The sequence below is a fragment of the Petaurus breviceps genome, unplaced genomic scaffold, assembly GCF_028583685.1.
Source record: "Petaurus breviceps papuanus isolate PSGF00001 unplaced genomic scaffold, PetGlider_PUasm1.0 400, whole genome shotgun sequence".
NCBI lineage: Eukaryota > Metazoa > Chordata > Mammalia > Diprotodontia > Petauridae > Petaurus > Petaurus breviceps.
Genome location: NW_027186316.1, coordinates 4024676 through 4047411, shown reverse-complemented (window position 1 = coordinate 4047411; position 22736 = coordinate 4024676). Strand labels below are relative to the sequence as shown.

Sequence of the window (22736 nt, the reverse complement as noted above, 5' to 3'; positions counted from 1 at the left end):
TCCACCTGGTCTCTAGCCTCTGGGGGAAATGGGAAGAGGAGAGGTGGGTGCCTTCCATGGTGTCATGCCTGTCTCCTGCCTGATTTTCATCCTCCAAAGGGAAGAAGAGAGAAGGAAAGGGCAGAGGTGGGTACCTTCCATCATGCTCCATGGGTCTCCTGCCTGGTCTCCATGAGTCTCCTGCCTGGTGTCCATGAGTCTTCCACCTGGTCTCTAGACTCTGGGTGGGGGGGTGGAATTGGAAGAGGAGAGTTGGGTTCCTTTCATCATGCCCGGTGCATTTGCTTGATATCTTCGGCCTCTTGAATGGTCTCCAGCCTCTAGATCAACAAGGAGAGCTGAGCACTTTCCATTGTACTTTGTCTCCTGTCTGAATTCAGGCATCCAAAGGGAAAAGGAAAGAAGGAAAAGAAAAAGGCAGGCACCTTCCATCATGCTCCATGGGCCTCCTTTCTGTTTTCCATGTGTCTTCTGCCTGGTTTCCCAACCTCTGGTCAGAGTGGAAAGAGAAGTGGGTGACTTTCATAATGCCCTGTGCATTTCTTTCCTGATTTCCATGAGTCTCATAGTTGGTATGCAGCCTCTGTATTGAAGAGGAGAGGTGGGTACCTTCCATTTTCCATACTTGTCTTCTGCTTGATCTCCAACCACCAAAGGAAAGAGGAGAGACAGGTACTTTCCATCATGTTTCAAGGGTTTCTTTCTCGATTTCCATGAGTCTCCTAGTTCATCTCCATGAAGCTTCTGCCTGGTCTCCAGCCTCCAATGAAAATTGGAAGAGGGGAGGTGGGCATTTTTCATTGTGCCCGTTCTTCTCATTTCTTATCTCCATGAGTGACATACATAGTTTTCAGCCTCAGGAAGGAAGAAGGGAAGAGAGAGTAGAAGCAGAGGCCTCATCATGTTTCACATTTATCCCATATGACCTCTATCAATCTCCCATCTGGTCTCCAGTCTCTGGATCCAAGAGAAAAAGTGGGCACCTTCCATTGTTTCTTGTATGTATGCTTTCTGATCGCTATTAGTCTCCTGTAGGTTTCCAGCATCCCCTGGGAGTGAGAAGAGGAAAGATAGGCAACTTATACTGTTTCCTGTGAATGTCCTGTGTGATCTCCATAAGCTTACTGCTTGGACTCTAGCCTCCAGTGGGAGTGGGAAGAGGAGAGTCAGGTGCTTTCTGATGTGCCCCATCTGTCTCCTTCTTGATCTCCATCCTCAGCAGGGAAGAGGAGAGAAGAGGAAGGCATGTTTCATCATTCTTGTGTATCTTCTGCCTGGTTTCTACAAGTTCCCTTCCTGGTCTCATGCTGGGTCTCCAGTTGCCAATGGGAGTGGAAACAGAAAAGATGAGTGTAGTCTATCATGCCCTGTGCTTTGCCATGCTCATCTCCACAAATCTCCTGCCAAGTCTCCAGGATCTGGATTAAAGAGGAGAGGTAGCTACTTTCTATTTTCTTTGCCTGCCTTCCACCTGATCTCCAATTTCCAAAGGGAAGACAAGAGGAGGAAAGAGGAGAGGCAGGTAGCTTCCAGCACACTCCATCGGTCTCCTGCCTGATTTCCATGAGTCTTCTGCCTGGTTTCCCACTTCTGGTAAGAGTGAGAAGAGAAGTGTATGCCTTTCATAGTGCCCCACGAAATTCCTTCCTTATTTCCACAAGCCTCCTACTTGGTCTCCAGCCTCTAGATCAAAAAGGAGAGGTGGGTGTGTTCCATTGTGCCATGTCTGTCTTCTGCCTGATCTCCAGGGTCCAAAGAAAAGATGAGAGGAGGAAAGAGGAGAGGCAGGTGCCTTCCATCGTGCTCCATTGGACTCCCCCCCTGATTTCTATGAGTCTCCTGCCTGGTGTCCAGCCTCCAGTGGCAGTAGGAAGAGGGGAGGTGGACATTTTCCATCATGTCCATTCCTCTCCTTCCTGATGTCCATGAGTCTTTTGCCTAGTTTTCAGATTCTGCAGGGAAGAGTAGAGGAGGGGGAGAGAGAAGAGAAGCTGAGGCCTCATCATGCTCCACATTTATTCTTTCTGACATCTATGAATCTCCTGTCTGGTCTCCAGTCTCTGGATCCAAAAGGAGAGGAGAGAACCTTTTGTTACTCTTTGCATATATCCTTCCCAATAGCTATTAGCCTCCTGTCCAGTCTCCAACATCCGCTGGGAATGGGAAGAGGAAATATAAGCATCATACCAATGTTTCCTATACATCTCCTCCTCGATCTCTGTAAGTCTACTGCCTTGTCTCCATCCTCTGCTGGAAATGGGCAAAGGAGAGTGAAGTGTCTTCCATCATGCCCCATTTTCCTCTCTCCTGATTTCCACAGGTCTCTTGCCTAGTCTCCAGCCTCCATATTGACGAGGAGTGGTGGGTACTTTCCATTGTGCCCTGCCTGACTCCTGCCTGATCTCCAGCCTCCAAATGGAAGAGGAAAGAATGAGAGAGGAAAGGCAGGCACCTTTCATTATGCTCCACGTATCTCCTTCCTGATTTCCATGAGTCTCCTGACTGGTGTCCAGCCTCCAGTGGGAGTAGGAAGAGGGGAGGTGGGTATTTTCATCATGCCCCATGCCTCTCCTTCCTGATTTCCACAGCTTCTAGATCAAAAAGGAGAGGTGGGCATGTTCCATTGGGTTATGTCTGTCTTTTGCCTGATCTCTAGCCTCCAAAGGGAAGAGGAGAAAAGGAAAGAGGAGAAGCAGGTGCCTTTCATCATGCTCCATGGGTCTCTTCCCTGAATTCCATAAGCCTCCAGCCTAGTCTCCAGTGGGACTGGAAAGAGGGGAGGTGGAAATCTTCCATCATGTTCCATTCCTCATGTTTCCATGAGTCTCCTGCTTGATCTTCATGTATTTTACTTGGTCTCTGCCTCTTGTGAGTGAAAAGAGAAGAAGCAGGTGCCTCCCATCATGCCCAATGCATTTACATCTTTATCTACATGAATCTCCTGTCTGGACTCTACCCTCTGGATTGAAGAGGAGACATGGGAACTTCCACTCTCCTTCCTGATGTCCATGAGTCTCCTTCCTGCTTTTCAGCCTCTGCAGGGAAGAGGAGAGGAGAAGAGGAGAAAGGAAAACCAGAGGCCCCATTGTCCTTCACATTTATCCTGTCTGATCCTATGAATCTGTTGTCTGGTCTCCAGCCTCTGGATTCAAGAGGAGAGGTGGACACCTTCCATTGTTCTTTGCATGTATCCTTTCTGATCGCTATTAGTCTCCTGTCTGGTCTCCAGCATCTACTGTGAGTGAGAAGAGGAAAGATGGGTACCCTCCAATTATACCCCACATATCTTGTACTTGATATCCAGCCTCCAAAGGGAAGAGAATAGAAGAAAAGAGAAGAGGTAGGTACCTTTCATCATGCTCCATGGGCTTCTTCCTTGAATTCCATGAGTCTCCAGCCCAGTCTCCAGAGGAGTTGGAAAGAGGGGAGGTGGAAATCCTCCATCATGTCCCATGCCTCTTCTTCCTGATCTCCATGAGTCTCATACTTAGTCTCTAGCCTCTGGATCAAAGAGGAGAGTTGGGCATGTACTATTGTGCCATATCTGTCTTCTTCCTGATCTCCAGCTTCCAAAGGGAAAAAGAGAGAAGGAAAGAGCAGAGGCAGGCTTGTTCCATAATGCTCCCTGGGTTTTGTCCATGATTTCCATGAGGATACTGCCTGGTCTCCAGTCTCCAGTGGGAGTGGGAAGATGAGAGGTGGGAATCTTCCATCATGCCCTGTGCCTCTCCTTACTTGTCTCCATGAGCCTCATACTTCATCTCAAGCCTCTGGATCGAAGAGAAAAGGTGGGTGTCTTCTATCAAATTCTGATGGGAGTGGAAAAAGGAGAGTGTGGTGCCTTACATCAAGACCTGTTCATCTTCCTGATCTCAATGATTGTCCTGCCTGGTCTCTAGCTTCTGCATTGAAGAGGAAGGGTGGGCCCTTTCCATTGTGCCCTGCCCATCTCTCCTTCCAGATCTCCAGCCTCCAAAGGGAAGAGAAGAGAAGAGGAGAGGCAGGTGCCTTTCATCATGCTCAAAGGTCTCCTCCCTAATATTCAGCCTCTGAATTCTAGAGGAGAAGCAGGCACCTTTTACTGTGTCCTAGATTTTGACCTTTGCTTCATCTCCAGTCTCTGGGGGGAATAGAAGAGGAGATAATAGGAGAAGTGGATACCTTCTATTTTATCTCTTTTGTCTCATATCTGTTCTCTATCCTGGGAAGGCAAAAGGAGAAGCCAGCACTTTCCATTGTGCCCCTTCTGGTTTCAAGCCTCTGTATGTAAGAGGAGAGACAGGCACCTTCCAATGTTCCCCCAAAAGTTTCCAGTCAGATCTTACCTAACTGGATAGAAGATGAAGGAGAGAAGGGAAGAGAACATAAAGGCACTGTATTTCATCCCCTACCTCTCCTGCCTGCTCTCCATAAGTCTACTGCCTCATCTCTAGCCTTTAATGGAAGTGAGAGGAAGTGTGAAGGATGTCTTTCACCATGCCCTGTCTATCTCCTACCTGGCGTCAATGAATTTGCAACATGAGTTCCATCTTCTGTCTGACCTCCAGACTGCACATGGAAGAGAGATCTGTGCCATTCACACCTCTATAACACTCATAAGGACCACAAATATTTAAAATTAGAGGGAGAGGCATGAAAGGTTGTATTACAAAAATTAAAAGACGAAAAGCAAATGCAAAAACAATTCCTTCAAGCAGCACTAAGATCTGGAAATAATGCCACTGAAGCAACTTATAAAATAGCTTATATACCTGGGGAAAAGGGAAGCCATTCAGTGATGTAGAAATTGTGAAAGAATGAACTATTTAAATTGTAGGATGCTTAGACCCCAATAACATTTCAAAGTACAAACAACTACCTCTTTCAAGAACCATAACTGATAAGCAGCTACCATAACTGATAGCCTTCAACTTAACAGAACAAAAGGAAAATATATATTATTTAGTCACTTTGGATGAATCAGCTGATACTACTGATTTGGTGCAGGTTTTATATTTCATTCAGGTCATAACAGAAGATTTTCTTTGCTACAAAGAGTCACTCCCTTTGGACACTCTTGCAAACAGAATACAGGGAATAGATGTCTTCAATGACTTTCAAGATAAATGTTGTGAAGTTGGACTGAATTTGGTAAATTTAGTGAGTGTACGTACAGATGGTACACCTTCCACAACAGGAAAACATGAAGGGTTTATTCCAGAAATAAAAAAAAGTATTAACAAATCCAGATGCTCTCATTTCTCTTCATTATATCTTGCATCAGAAAAATCTCTGTGATAAAGCTACTATTTTAAGTGACACTTTGCAGCAAGTTATAAGTATTGTTAACTATATTTGTGCAAATGCAACACAGCATCACCGGTTTCATAACATGCTAAAGTTGAATGATGAGATATTCTGTGTGGATTTACCATATCATTCTAAAGTGCATTGGCTATCACAGGGATAGGTGTCAGTCAAAATTTTATCTTTGCAAGAACAGATAGTTAAATTTTGTGAAGAACAGGATCAACAATGTGAATTTTTGAAAGATTTCTAGAGGAATGCTCTATTTCTGTGTGATAATCATGTCAAATCAAAACGACTTGAATGTTATTTGCAAGGTAAAAACTAAGTCTATATATGATACGTGGCAAAAAAAAAAATCTAAGCATTTCAAAAAAAGTTATCTTTTTTCAAAACACTTCTTCGGAAGGAAATTTCAGATAAACATTTTTGCCAGTTAGCAAAGGTCATTGATGAGTAGGATGATATATACAAATCATTTGAAGAATACACAGCTGTTATAGACCTATTAATTGGGGAATACAACACTGACTTTGAGAATCATGACATCACACTCAAATTAGCATTTCAGCCTCATCTAGTTGTTATCATCAAAGGCACCTAAAGAACTACAGACGGAATTGATTGAGCTTTCAGTAGATGACATTTTAAAGTCATTGTTTGATGCTAAGAAAGATCCAATTGAAACATGGAAAAAATGTAATAGAATCCCCACGTCTTTGGCAACATGCCTGAAAAAAGCTTTCTTGCTTTTCAAACACTTATTGCTGTGAATCTACATTCTCCTACCTGACCCAAATCAAGATGCCCTCAAGGTCACAAAGGACTGATACCCATCTAGGGAATCAACTGAAAATGGGGACCTCCATGTTGCAACCAAATATTCCAATGTTTTCCAACAAAAAGCAGACACAACAAAGTCATTAAAAGGTTAGGTAACTTTAAAATGAGCAAATGGTTTTCATTTTTTAAAATTAAGCACATAGTAGTTAGATTTTTACAAAATAATGTACATTTTAAAACATATCTAATTGAATTTTCTTGAAGGCAGGCTTATTGGATTACAGCTGAATATTAATGTGACCTTCCAACATGAAAAGGTCCCCCACCCCGTCCTATCCCATCATCCCATTGATTCTAAAACTATAGCCCAAAATATCTTATGAACATTCAAGCAAATTTTAAAAATAAAATACTAGCAAATAAGTTACAGCAACACATATAAAATGTTTTCTAGCATGAACAGGGAGGATTTACACCAGCATTGCAAGCTGGTTCAATATTATAATCACTACAAACATAATAGACACAATTAATAACAAAGATACTCAAAATCAGATGATTATATCAATAGATGCAGAAAACTGTTGATGAAATGAAAAAGTCATTTTTATTTAAAACAACAACACCAAAAGAAATAAGAACAAATGGATTTTTCCTTACTATGTAACTAGTATTTATTTGAACAAAGATGCCAGTATTCCATGTAATGGAGACAAATTTGAAGTCTTTAAATAATTTAAATAATTCAAGAATGAAACAAAGATGTACATTATTACAACTGTGATTATTTGACACAGTGCTAAAAATGAAAATGATAACCAAGAAAAAGAAATTGAGGAAATAAACATTGGCAAAAAAAGAAACAAAATTATCACTTTTAGCAGATGGTAACACTTATACAGGGAGAACTCTAGAGAGTTAACTAAAACGATAACTGAAACCATAAATAGCTTCAACACTGTAGCAGCATCTAAATTCACACAAATCTTTAGCTTTTCTATATAATATCCAAAAAAATAAAAAAGACATATAAAGAGAATATTCACTCAAAAATGGCACATATAAAATATTTAGACCACCTACTAAGACACACATAAGAACTAAAAAAATACAACTACAAATTAATCTTTAGAGAAATAAAGGCATACTTAAATAAGTGGAGAGATATTAATCGCTCTTGATTGGGTGATGCTAATACAATAAAAATGGCAAAACTACCTAAATAAATTTGCTTATTCCATGCTATAACGATCAAACTGCCAAACGATTACTTTAGAAAGCAAGAAAAATAAGAACAAATTTTATCGGGAGGAACCAAAACTCAAGAATGTAAAGGAACTAATGAAAAAAGAGAAAGGAGTTATATTCAGAAGTACTGGATCTTAAACTGTACTACGAATTATTACTCATCAACATCATTTGGCACTAGATAATTCATACAAAAGTCAATCAGGGGAAGAGATTAGGTATACAAGGTTTGGAAGCAAATTGACACAGAAGCATACTATTTAATAGACTCTCAGACTGAAACTACTGGGGTAAAAACTTCCGGGGAAAAAAATGGAAATCCATCTGTTAATAATCAAGTTTAGATCTCATACCATGTATTACAATAAACTTCAGGTAAAGCTTCTGAGACTAAAAAAAAGAATCACATCATAAATAAATTAGAGAAGAAAAGAAGAGAATGCCGTTTACAACTATGGATAATGTAAAGCTTGCTATTTATGATACATGATGATCCTACCTCCGTGTCTTTGATCTAGCTACCTCTCATGCCTAGAATGCACTTCCTCCTTAATTCTACCTTCTCTTTCTGCAAGATTCAGTTCAAGCACCATTTTTTTTGCATGAAGCTTTTTCTGAATGTCTCTCTTCCCACACTAACTTGTGTTTACATACTTTCTATATATTTATTTGTATTTTATGGATGATATATATATATATATATATATATATATATATATATATATATATATATATGCTTCTTGTCTCTCCCATTAGAATCTAAGGTACCTAAGACAGGATCTCTTCCCCTTATTTTCCTAGCAGCTTCTACATTAAGGGATTAAAGGGCTTGGAATATGACCCAGCAAAACTGAGTATGATGCTACAGGGGAAAATATGACCATTCAATGAAATAGAGGACTTTCAAGTTTTCTTGATGAAAAATCCAGAGCTGAAGAGAAAATTTGACTTTCAAATATAAGAAGCAAGAGAAGCATGAGAAGGTAAACAGGAAAAATAAATCATAGGGAACTTATTAAAGATGAACTATTTACATTCCTACATGGAAAAATGATAATTGTAACTCATGAGACTTTTCTCAGTATGAGGATAGTTGAAGGGAATATATATGCATATATGTGTATGTATAGGAGGGTATATGTGTGTGCATATATAAATATATACATGTTTGTACATGTATACATAGATAGAGGGCAAAGGATGAGTTGAATATGAAGGGATGATATCTAAAAAATAAAAGTAAGAGGTGAGAGAGGAATGTATTGGGAGAAGGAGAAAGGGAGAGATAGAATAGGGTAAATTATCTCATGTAAAAGAGGCAAGAGAAAACTGTTACAATGGAGGGGAAGAGCAGAAAGGTGAAAGGGAATGAGTAAATCTTACTCTCTTTGGCTTTGGTTTAAGGAGGGAATAACATACACACTCAATTGGGTATTTTACTCTGCAGGAAAGTAGGGGGAAGGAGATAAGAGGGGGAATGACAGAAAGGAGGGCAGATTCGGGGAGAGGGTAGTTAGAAGCACACACTTTGGAAAAAGGACAGGGTCAAAAGAGAAAATAGAATAAATTGGTGGTGGGACAGGATGGAGGGAAATACAGTTTTTCACAATATAGCTACTATGGAAATGTTTTTGCATAATTATACATGTACAACCTATATTGAATTGCTTGTCTTCCTAGTGGGGGTGAGTGAGGAGGGAAGAAGGGAAATCATCTGGAAATCAAAGTTTTAAAAACAAATGTTAAAAATTGTTTTCTTACATGCAACCGGGAAATAAGATATACAGGCAATGGGGTATAGAAATTCATCTTGCCCTACAAGAAAGTAAGGGTTGCAGGGGAATAGGGGAGGACATAAGAGAGAACAGATTGGAGGAATGGGTGTTCAGTATGATTGCTACATTGGGGTGGGGGTTGGGGATAGACAGGGAGAAAATCTGTAACTCAAAATCTTGTGGAAATGAATGTTGAAAACTAAAAAATAAATAATTTTTAAAAAGCTTGTGGAATTGAATGTTACAAACTAAAAGTAGATAAATACATTTTTAAAAATATCTACAATCAGAGCCTCAAAGAAAATGGAGATCGCACGTAACTTCAACTAGAATTTCTGGAAGACTTGAAGCAAGAACTAAAAAATTAGAAAGCTAAAAACAATTGAAAAAAAATGACACCAGTAAAGGAAAAAAAATGGAAAAATGAGAACTATGGAAGAAACACATTCTCATATCCAACAAAACTCTACAAATTCCAGTTATTCTACACCCCTGGAAATCATACTACAAATATTTCCCATCTCCAACCAAACAATTAATTATTCCCATCAACTCACTCACCTGAAATTTCTTTTATATGAATATTTTATTTTTCTGCAATTATATATTAAAATTTTTAACATTTTTTTTTAAATTTTGAATTACAAATTCTCTCCTTCCCTTCTCTCCCTGCCTCCCTGATATGGTAAGCAATTTGATATAGGCTATATATACACATGTGAAAACATGCAAAATATATTTCCATATTAGTCATGTGAAAGAAAACAGATTTAAAAACCCATGAAAAAATAAAGAAATTGCAAAATTGCATGCTTCAGTTTACATCAAGACTACATCAACTCTTTCTTTCTCTGTATCACCTGAAAATTCTAACCAAGGACCACTCACCCATTCCATGGTATCTGCTGGAATTCTATTCAATAGGCAACAAACTTCCCTTCATCCTAAAGCTTTTTCTCTGCCATTCCTTCCATCTTCTAGTTGTTAATGAAGTCTAGTTCTCCTTGATGATACAGTCTCCCCGGCCACCCTTTCCAGTACTGGTTGAACCTTCACTGATTCCATTCAGCTCCCTAGTTGAGGTAGGGGAGTTAGAATACTCCTTGTACCCCACTGCCACTTCCAGGTTCCCACCTTACCTTCATCCCTCAGTAAAATCTCTTCCTTAGAGGTTCATATTATTCAACTCTACTACCCAATCAAAATCCTGTCACTCACAATTTTGCTCTTTTCCTCAATTCCTGCCCTCATACTAGAGGACTTCATATATATTGACTCTCCCTCAAATACCCTAATCACTTGTTCCTCAACACATTAATTTCCCATGATCTGCTCTTTAGCCATACACAAAGATCTTGCCATCACCCACAAAAGGACCACTACCATACTTAAGAATTCTAACTCCTCTTATCCAACCATAATCTATTGACTTTATACCTCTCCCTCTGCTCTCCCTTAGGAAATCCTACATGTTGTACATACTGTGACCTCCAATCCCTTGACCATTCAATTTGTCCCAGGCCATCTCCCCTGTACAAGTCACCCTCTCTCCTCTTTTCCACATCTTGACCACTTGATGAACTAATCTAACTCTACACTGTCCTCTTGAGTCCCTAGACCCCTTATAATTTTACCAATTGTATCCAGTCAAGCCTCAGCCTTGGATAACCTCCACCATCTGCCTTTGCTCCTACACACATGCTATTGAATGAAGGTGGGGGAAGATCATGTAATCGTTCAAACTGGATCCACTACAAATCTATGTTAGACAACTTCAGCTACTGCTGCTCGGCAAACCTACCATACCTTCTTCATCAACTCACTTTCCTATTGCCCACAGCAGCTCTTCCAAATCTTTTCATCCCTTTTCAAACTTCCCATGGCTCCTCCTCCCCCCCTCACAGATTCTCATCTTGCCTCTTATTTTACCAAAAATTTTAAAAATGAGGCCATTCTCCATGTGCTCTGTCCACTCCCCTCATCCTCATCTATCTCCTCATCCACCCCTTGTCTCACATGATGAGGTGGCTTAACTCATTACCAAAGCTAACTTGCTGAAGCAGTTCCATTCTATCCTGTCTCCTCCAACAGATTGCCCCCTCTCTCATCCCCACTCTATCACTCATCTTCAATCTCTCCCTGACCATTGGCTCATTCCCTTTTGCCTACACACATGCCCATGTCTTCCCCAACCACAAAAACAAACCCCTCACTTGACCCTTCCATCCCTGCTAACTATCATCCTATATCTCTTCTGCCCATTGTGACTAAACTCCTTGAAAAGGTCATCTACAATATGTGCCTCCATTTTCTCTCTTCTCATTCTCTTCTTAACTCTTTATAATCTGGTTTCCTACTTCATCAATCCAATGAAATTGCTGTCACCAGAGTTACCAATGATCTCTTAATTGCCTAAACCAATGGCTTCCTCTTGATTCTCATTCATCTTGATATATCTACACCCTTTGACACTGATCACTCTCTCCTCTTTGAGGAGATCCTCTCATCTCTCTAAGTTTTCAGGGCCCCACTCTGCTGCTGATTCATCTGCTACCTACCTGGCCATTTGGTGTAAGCCTCCCTTGCTGGAACCTCATCATACCACACCCTCTAACCATAGGTGTGCCACAGAGTTCTGTACTGGGCCCTCTTCTCTTCTCCCTCTATACCACTTGGCGATCTCACTAATTCCCATGGATTCAATTATCATCTATTTGCTAATGATTCTCAAATCTACTTATACAGCCCTAACCCCTCTGCTAACCCCCAGTCTCACATCTCCAAATGCCTATTAGATGTCTTGAACTGGACATCCAGTAGACATTTTAAACCCAACATGCCCAAAATGGAACTCCTAATCTTTTCCCCTAGATACTTCCCTACCCCTATCTTTCCTATTACTGTAGATGGCAATATGACCCTCCAAATCCCTCAGGCTCACAAACTCGGTGTCTTCCTCAACTCCTCACCATCTCTCACCCCACCAATCCAATCTGTAGCCAAGGCCTATCAATTCCACCTTAGCAATAGCTCTCGAATATCCCCCTTCTCTCCTCTGACACTGCCATCACTTTGGTACAGACCCTCATCACTACTTTGATAGCCTATGGGTGACTCTACCTGCCTCAAGTCTTTCCCTACTCCATTTCCTCCTCCATTCAGTCACCAAAGCAATTTTCATAAAATTCAAGTCCAATCATGTCACCTTACTATTCAATAAACTCTACTGGCTTCCTAATGTCTCCATGATCAAATAAAAAATCTTCTGACGTTCAAAACTCTACACAGCGTAGCTGCCTCCTACCCTTGCAATATTCATATGCCTTACTCCCTGCCTTGTACTCTTCTGTCCAGTGACGCTAGCATCCTTCCTGTTCCACCAACAAGACATCCCATCTCTCAGCTCTGGAAAATTTCTCTGGTTCTCTCCCAGGCTTAGAATACTCTCCCTCCTCCACCTCTAGCTAATGGCTTCTCTGGCTTCCTTCAAGTCCCAACTAAAATCTTATTTTCTACAGGAAGACTTTCCCAACCCTTCTTCATTCTAATGCCTCTCATTTATTTCCTATATATCCTGCATATAGCTTATGTGTACATATTTGTTTGCCTAATGTTTCATTAGATTGCAAGCTCCTTAAGGGCAGGGATTCTTTTTTTTTTAGAAGTTTTGTGATTTTTTTTTTACTTTTTGGAGGGGGGAAGGTGACTTGCCCAAGGTCACATGACTAGTAAGTGTTAAGTGTCTGAGACTGCATTTGAACTCAGGTCCTCCTGACCACAGGGCAGGTGCTCTATTCACTGTACCACCTAGCCGCCCCATAAGGGCAGGGATTTTTTTGCCTCTTTTTGTAGCCCTAGCACTTAGCACAGTGCCTGGTGCTTAATAAATGTTTACTGACTGACTGGCATATTCCCACTTTAACGTCCTATCTCCAATATCATTATTATCATATCCTGACCACTAGGACCATCGAATCACCTTCATATCCCTATGGTCAGCATAGTCACACACCTACCAGCAATCACTGTCACATGGCAATGCTTAGCATCCTTACATCACCACTGTGAGCATTGTCACATCCTCAGTACCATCATTTTAATAGCTACACAACCTCTCTTTTACACTCACATCAACAAACAGCAGCAATGTCACATGACCATAATCAGCAGTGTCATTACATTACCCAATACTATCACATCAGCACAGCTTAAACTCCAGCAATGACTATTTCATTGGAGCTAGGTGGCACCATAGTACATGAAGTGCCAAGCTTGGAGTCAGGAAGACTCCTCTTCCTGAGTTCAAATGTGGCCTCAGACACTTAACACAAAAACTAGCTGTGTGACCTTGAGCAAGTCACTTAACCCCAATTGCCCTCCAAAAAGCAAAAAAATAAAAATAAAACCCCCAATTAGGGTCACAAAGAGTCAGACATGACTGAAAAAAAAGACTGAACAACAACATAATGACTTTCATTATGACCATAATTGTCAGATACTGATAATCATCAGTGTCCTATTCTGACCACAAGCATTGTTATATCACCACTATCACATGTTCATTTCCAATGTCACATTGCTACAATCACCACTTTCACATCACTGCTATGAGCACTTTTATTACCATTTCAACACTAACCCTAACCACTGTTTCAACAGCTCTACTTAAAACACTTGCATATCCCTTTCATGAAATGTCAGCCTTGCCATATTATCAGAGTTCAAATTATAATATCACTACCTTCAGTACTGTCACAACACTTATCACTGTCAAATCCCCATCCCCACACTGAATCATCATTGAACTCTTCACTGTCACGTGACCATCAGCATTGTTACGTCCTCCCACAAAACAGTCACAACACCATCAAATTATCAACAATGTCACACATCTGCAATCAGCACTGTCTTCAACCCATCAGAACTGATGTCGCATCCCCAATATAATACTTGTCACCTCACTGCTATCAACCCTTTCATATCACTTGGATCACAATTCCAGATGAGCCCAAGCTAGATTTTATTACACTATGAAGATTTACTTTGAAGGATGGAAAACAGCTAACAACATAGCCTATTTGAATGTCCAACTACTAAAAACAAATCATATTATATATAAATTGAGTTAAGAAAGAAGTCTTTGGCACAAGACTGGGTAGAGATAATAAAAATGGACACCTCTGTACTGCTGATGAAGTATTCTGATGGAGGTAGAAGCATTGCTGTTGAAAAGATCACTGGTTTCCTTCTCCAGGCTGATCATATTCCCTAATCTTTCACAATCTCCATCTTCCTTGGGGAAGATTAATCTATAAATAAGCAAGGGAACCCAAGACTTTAATGGTAGCCTCTTCTAATTTTATCTTGGGACCACTCATCTTTCATTCGAGTCAACTCTAGTTCTTATAATTTCCCTGGAATATCTGTTAATAGTCACCCTCCCAGGAACTTAGGGGAAACAGGCATATTAATATACTGTTGGCAGAGCTGTGAATTGATCCAGCCTTTCTGGAAAGCAATTTGAAACTATGCACTCAAAGTTACCAAACTGTATATTCTCTTTGACTCATCAATATCACTACCATGGCTATTATATAAAAGAGATCAAAGAAAGAGGAAAAGAACCCACATGTTCAAAAATATTTAGTAGCTCTTTTTTGATGACAAAAAACTGAAAATTAAGTAGGCCTCATCAACTGGGAAATGGTGGAACACATATGGTATATGAATGTAGTGTAATTCAATTGTATTTTTAAAATAATTAAATTAATTTTTCAGAGAAACCCGGGAAGATTCACATAGCTTGATGCAGAGTGAAGTAAGCGGAACTAGGAGAATAATTTCTATTATAACAAGATTGGAAAAATTAGCAACTTAGAAAAACTTAAGAATTATTAAACACAACACTTAACCATGATTGAAGAGAACCAATGGGGAAGACTAATACTCACCTCCTGACGCAGAAGTAATGGAAAAAAATATGCAGAATGAGACATACATTTTTTTGGACATGACCATTGGGGGAATTTGTTTTGCTTTACTACCCATATTTGTTGTTAAGGTTTTGCTTTTTTTTTTAATCATTGGCAGGGTGAATGGGAGAGAGAGAAAAGTTCGTTAATTAAATAAAAAATAAGATTTCACAATAAGAAATGAACTATCCTCCTAGACCTGGAGCTCTTTAGGTATTTGATAGCTTGTCAACAACTTTAGGTCCCCACCACCTTTCCTTACCTCATTGAACTTACCTTAATGACTTTAAATCATTTGCTACAAATTTCTGCTTTACCTGGATCAGGAAGAATGACTAAAAAATGATGACCCACTGAGTAACAATGACGAAATTTTATCATGGTTTACCCAAGAAGTTGTGAATTGGTCCAGTCATTCTGGAAAATAATTTGGAATCAAGTGATGAAAGTAAGTAAAATGCCCCTATTCTTTGATTAGAGAGCCCACTGCTAGACATATACTGCAAGGAGATCAAAGACAGAAAGAAAGGTCCTATATCCATTAAAATATTTACAGCAACACTCTTTGAGGCAGACAAGAAATGGAAACAAATTGATTGGGGAATGGCTAAACAGATTGTGGTACATGAATGTAATTGTATATTACCGCTGTAAGAAACAGAACATGATGAATACAAAAAAGCATGAAATACTTAAATGAGATAAATCAGAGTCAAGGAAACAAGACAAGGTAAACAATAAGCATAATGATGACAAAAATTTAAATGGAAAAAATAATAACAGCTTGCTGAAAGTAATGTGATTATGACTCCAAGTTTAGGATCAAAAAAGAGATGAAAAAAATGCATCTGCTTCCCCTGATCTGAAAAGCGAGAAACTGTCCGGAATGTTGCATACTCAGCTGAACTGATTTGTGTAACTCTGCTATTTTTCCTCCTTACAGCAGGTGGCTCACTAGTGGCCCCCAGGAAATGAAAATGATGCAACTTCAAACTGAAGGTAATGTACCCAAAAAACCACATTTTTCATACTTGATTAATATCTGCTAAATGGAATTCCATCTTTTCTTTTCCTTTTCTAAAGATGAAAGCAGAGTACCAAGTTGAATTCTGAATGTCACTAAAACCCTGGTAATTCAAGGAAGTCACAGGAAATGCTATGTGCCCCAGCTTTGGGGATGACCAGTCTGTTATTTGTGGAAGAACAAGATAAAACCTGCAACAGAGATCTATGTAGCTTGTTAACAATGGAAGGGGGAAAGCATTCCATTTCCTCTAGTTGTCCTGGACCATAGGAAAATATGCCTAACCCATAACCACCTCTTCCCTACTTTTGCCTTGCCCTGAAACCACTTCTCCATCTCCAATAGAAACACACTCTTGTTACCTGACCTTGGCAGGTTCCTTTTGATTGACCCTCTTAGAAGCTGCAGCACAGTGGATATTTCTTAACATGGTGTCATTTTCTCTTGTCCTCCATGATTCTTCCTTCACTGCTGGTTTACTTCCTATATATTCCCATCATATCAGCATCAGGATGAATGTCTAAGTCAGAATCGTTAAAAATGATTAGCAACATGATGCCATTTTATCATGACTTCTTCTCTAAGATTACATAGTACTACCAAGAGATATAGATGGTGCCTTGAGGCAAGGCCAATAAAATATAAATACAGATTGATTTGGGTCACTATCCTTGTTTTTAAATAATTCCTCTAAAGGATGGATGTAAAATCTTTGAGGTTCTGCCTCACACCCATCAGATTGTCAGGTTTGATAAAAATGGGAAAATGACCATTGGTGGAGAGGCTATGGGGAAACAGGCACATTCATATACTGTTGGTGGAACTGTGAACTGACCCAACCAATTTAGAATTATGTCCAAAAAGCTATTAAACTGTACATACTCTTTGACCTAATGATACCACAACTGGGTCTGTAGCCCAAAGGCATCAAATAACAAGGAAAAGTCCCCATATGTACAAAAATACTCATAGCAGCTCTTTTCATGATGGCAAATTGGAAACTGCGGGGTGGGGGGGTGTCCATCAACTGAGAAATGATTGAACAATTTATGGTATATGAATGTGATGGAAGACTATTGTATTGTAAGAAACAATGAAAGGGATGGTTTCAGAAAAAAATATGAGAAGACTTATATGAACTGATACAAAGTAAAGTGAACAGAACCAGGAGAACAATTTATACAATAACAAAATTGAAAAGATAATCAACTTTGAAAGACAGTAATTCTGATCAATGCAATAATCCACCACAATTCCAAAGGACTCATGATGAAACATACTATCTACCTCCAGATAGGGAATTGAACTAAGAATGCAGGTTGAAGCATATTTGCTTTTCTCTTCCCTTTTACTTTCTCTTATTTTCTTTTCTTACTTACACATGACTAATGTGATGATTTGTTTTGCATGACTATACATATTTGTAATGGGTTTTGTTTTTCTTGTCTTTTTGATGGATGTGGGAGGTGGAGGAAAGAGGGAGAGAATTTGAAACTGAAAATAGAATTGAATTTTAATTTTAAAAAAGAGTGCATTTAAGGCAACAAGGAAATTGTCAGTTTTCAGAAGAAGAAATTGAAGCTAACTCTAGTCATATGAAGAAATGCTCTAAATCACTATTGATTAGAGAGATGCAAATCAAAACAACTCTGAGGCACTACCTCACACCTATTATATTGGCTAACATGACAAAATAGGAAAATGATAAATGTTGGAGAAGATGTGGGAAAGTTGGAACACTAATGCATTGTTAGTGGAGCTGTGAGTGGATCCAACCATTCTGGAGAGCAATTTAGAACTACACCCAAAGGACTATAAAAATGTACATACCTTTTGATCCAGCAATACCGCTTCTAGGGTGGTATCCCAAAGAGATCATTAAAATGGGGAAAGGACCCACATGTACAAAAATATTTATAGAAGTTCTTTTTGTGGTGGCCAAGAACTGGAAATTGCGGGGATGCCCATCAATTGGGGAATGGCTGAACAAATTGTGGTATATGAATGTAATGGAATAATATTGTGCTATAAGAAATCATGAACAGGCACACTTCAGAAAAACCTGGAAAGACTATGAACTGATACTGAGTGAAGTGAGCAGAACCAGGAGAACATTGTATACAGTAATAGCCACAGCGTATAATGACTGATTTTACAGACTTAGCCCTTCTCAGCAATGCAAGGACCTAAAAAATTCCAAAGGACTCATGATGGAAAATGCCATCCACATCCAGAGAAAGAACTATGGAGTCTGAATGCAGAGCAAAGCAGACTATTTTCTTTTTTGTTTTGTTTTCTTTATCATTCATTATAATTTTTCTATACAACATGACTAATGTGAAAATAGGAATGTTTTATAAGAATGTACATGAAAAGCCTATATCATATTGCATGCCATCTTGGGGAAGGAGGATGGGAGTGAGGGGGAGAAAATTCAAAACTTAAAGAAGTGAATGTTGAAAACTAAAAATAAATAAATTAACTAAAAGAAACCAAGTAAATTTCCAAATGATGGAAATACTCAGTGTTGGAGGGACTTTGAGAAGACAGATGTTAAGAAGACAGATGTAGTGACTCAATGTTAGTGGGATTGTCAATTGCACCAATAATTCAAAGAACAATTTGGAATTAAGTGAAAGTGATCAATATGACCATAATCTTAGAATCAAAAGTATAATTGCTACGCATATATTCCAAGGAGGTCAAGGATAGAAATAAAGATATACCAGATATACCAAAATACTAATAATAACCTTTTTTGTGTTTCCAAAGACCCGGAAACCCTACATGTGCTTACTGACTAGGGAATGGCTAAACAAATTGTTGAACGTGAATTTAATGCAATATTATTATCTGTAATGACAAATGTGAAGATTACACAAAGCATGCAAAGAATTAGATAAACTAATGCAGGATTAAGTTGGCAGGACCAGAAAACAATGTACTTGATGACTACAACAATTTAAACAGAAAGAACAACCAAAGGAAACAGAAAGGTACATAATGATAATGATGATATTTGGCCCCAGTTGAGATATGGGAAAGCTTACCTTGTTCACTTTATTTTAGAATTTTAAAGCTGTTTGTATGATTGTTGCCTATAATGTCAGTCTCAGATGATGCTTTGACTCTTGATGAATTGCTTCTATTTTACTTTTCTTCTTCCTGCACTGCAATGGATGATGTCCTGGGTGGGGACCAGGAGAGCTACAGTTGGAAATGAAGATGAAAACAAGGACAGTAGTAACTTTTTAAAAAGACAAATGAGAAGGAAAGAGAGACCATTGTTTCTGATACCTTTTTCCCCTTTGCTCTCTTTCAACTGACTTGATTCCCAACTGTTCTATCTTACACACTTTTTTCCTTCAATGTTTATTCAAAGAAAAAAAACTATCATAGTATTCATATCTGACAATGTATATCCCACTTCAGAGTTACCACCTCTCTCCAAAGAGGTGGAAGACATACTTTGCCATAAGTATTTTGAGGCTATATTTGGTCATTGCATTGATCAGACTTCTGATGTCTTTCAACATTGTTTTGATTTATGTTACTATAATTATCATGTAAAATGTTTCTCCCCAGCATCATGGCACTGTGAATAGGATGCTGTGCTTGGTAGATTTATTTTTTGATAAGTTTTTTTTTTTTTTGCTTTTTGGAGGGCAATTGGGGTTAGGTAATTTGCCCAAGGTCACATGGCTAGTTTTTGTGTTGTGTCTGAGGCCGGATTTGAACTCAGGTCCTCCTGACTCCAGGGCTGGTGCTCTACTCACTGCACCACCTAGCCACCCCTTTTAAATAAGTTTTTATTGATGTATCTTGGGTTTTTTTCTCATTTTTGTATGTATGTTTTTTTCTGATTTTAAATATTTTGTTTTCCCATAGTTTTACTATTCTAATTCCTTCGATTTCTTTTTCTTCTCTTATTGCTAGCATTCCTAGTACCATATTGAAAAATATTGGTGATAATGGACATCCTTGTTTCACCCCCAATCTTACTGGGAAGGTTTCTAGCTTATCCCCATTACAGATAATGCTTGCTTGTGGTTTTAGGTAGATGCTTCTTAAGTCTTTCAATTTTTTTTTTTGCTACAATATTGATATCAATGATGATGATGATGATGATAAAAAAAACAATTAGAATGCTCACAAATGCAGATTTAGCAAAAACAAACTTAAAAGGATTTAATAAACTCAACTCAGTGTAATTAATATTAAAATTTGCTATGAATCTGATACTTAAACTTCATCAGAAAACAAACCAGTTTATGTAATTACTGATTAGGCATTTTACATCTTACCTTACTATTGCATTGTCCAAAGAGCTCCCAGGAGATGTCCTCTGGTAAAAGGGCAGGCTTGGGCAATTCTCTGGTTGTTGGCCATCCTCTCTGGTGAGGAAAACTCCCCCTCCTGCTAGCCACCTCTACTCACTGGACCCAGAGCCTTCAAACCTTTAGAATTCACAAGGTCACCTCTGAGCTTGAACATATCCATCTTGGGATAGCTAATAAGATCAGGAAGCACACACACAAAAATACACACAAAGAAAGAATCCTGGGACTAAACAAAAGTTATGCTAGTTGAATCTCCCTGCAGTAGCTGCCATATGAGCAAAATCATCATAATGATGAGATGGAAAAGAGCCAGACATTTCTCATACCTTAATGAAGTCTTTGAGTTACAAAATGCTAGTTGGCAGAATGAAGGAAGAAAGTGTCAGCTGGAAACTGTCTCTTCTTTTAACTGATGAAGCAACCCACTCCCCTGTTGCTGTCATATGGTATGGGTAGTAACAAGGGACCCTAGAGCATTTGCTATAACATACTATATCACTGAGTCCTTTACTATTGGGTTATCACATTGCTTCCATTGCCATCACATTCTAACCACCACTGTCACTGTCATGTCCCATCATCATCATCAAGTATATATTATGGGGTAGCTAGGTAGTGCTGCAGTGGATAGAGCACCAGCCTTGGAATCAGGAGGACCTGAGTTCAAATCCAACCTCAGACACTTGACACACTAGCTGTGTGACCTTAGGCAAATCCTTTAACCCCAATTGCCTTGCCTTCCCCCCTCCAAAATTTTTTTTAAAAAGTATATATTAAATGCTTACTATGTGCCAGGTGTTGTGCTAAGTGTGCTGATCCCCATCACCATTACCATCACACATAATACACACAACCACACACACACACACACACACACACACACACACACACTAACACTGCCACATTCCTAACAAAATCAGTGTTCTATCACAACCACCATCACTTTCATATCAACACCAAAGTAGTATAATAACACCACAATTACTGGCACATCCCCACTATAATCAGTTTCAAGTAACCAGCACTGCCATATTGCCACCAGCAGCACCCTCATATCACCTGGCCATCCATTTCAGGAAGGCCCCAGTCATTCTTCACTTATTACCTTTTGACAGTTTCTTTTGCCACTCATTCCCTTCCCTACATTATTCAGTTCTGGAGTCATAATCAAATCAATACTTGCATTACCATTCCTGAAAAGGATTTGTAAATCTACTCCCTATAGCACACTCACCATCCCTTTAATTTTCCAAACCAAAATACCCCTTCCCTATATGCACTGCTTCCCTCTATTAGAATGTAAGTTTCTGGAGGACAGCAACTATCCTTGCTACTGTATTTGTCTTTCTCACACAGTAATTATGCTTACTAAATGATTTTTCATGTATCCATTCATTCCCTAGCATCATCACTCCCACCACTATCATTTTTTTGGACAGCTCTACAATGAGAACTGGTGACTCTCCACCACCAACACTGTCAGATTGTCTTCATCATCACTTTCACATCAGCTGGCTCACTACTTCGGGCAGGTTTCAGCCATGATTCACTTTACTCCCTGCTCTCCAGGCATCTTCTCACCAGCCTTCTTGCCTTCCATGCCTGTAATGCTTCTTCCCTACCTTTTCCAGAGCTGATTAAATCAATACTGCCATTACTACTCCTCAAAAGGATTTATCAGTCTACTTCCCTATGGCTACATTCATCATCTATGTGATTTTCTTTTTTTTTTTGGAGGGAGTAAGGTAGGACAATTGGGGTTTAGTGACTTGCCCAAGGTCACATGGCTAGTTTTGTGTTAAATGTCTGGGGTCGGATTTGAACTCAGGTCCTCCTGACTCCAGGGCCAGTGCTGTATTCACTATGCTACCTAGCCACCCCTAGCCATGTGATTTTCTAAACCATAACATCACACACTGTCTCCATATCCACCATATAATATATATGCATATATGTATATATGTAATATATATGTATATATGTAATATGTATTTATATGCATATATAGTATATAGTATATACACATACATATGTCCCCTCCTATTAATATGTAAATTCCTTGAGGGCAAGATCTAGGCAGCTAGATGGCCAAGTGGATAGAGCACTGGACCTGGAGTCAGGAAGACAGGAGTTCAAATCCAATTTCAGACACTTACTAGCTATGTGACCCTGGGCAAGGCATTAAAACTTCTGTTTCATTTTCCTCATCTGTAAAATGGGGATAATAATAGCACTTACTTCCCAAGGCTGTTGTGAGAATAAAACGAGATGCTATTTGTAAAGTGCACTATATAAATGCTGCTTATTG

General features: G+C 39.1%; 1 long non-coding RNA gene across 1 annotated transcript; it reads right to left on the bottom strand.

The window, feature by feature from the left end:
* Nucleotides 1-8045: 8045 nt before the first annotated feature.
* Nucleotides 8046-21500, bottom strand: LOC138170991 (uncharacterized). The gene is made up of 3 exons (XR_011170784.1): nucleotides 20393-21500; nucleotides 19139-19295; nucleotides 8046-16608 (listed from the first exon to the last, which is right to left on the bottom strand). It is a non-coding gene; the product is annotated as an uncharacterized lncRNA (long non-coding RNA).
* Nucleotides 21501-22736: the final 1236 nt, after the last annotated feature.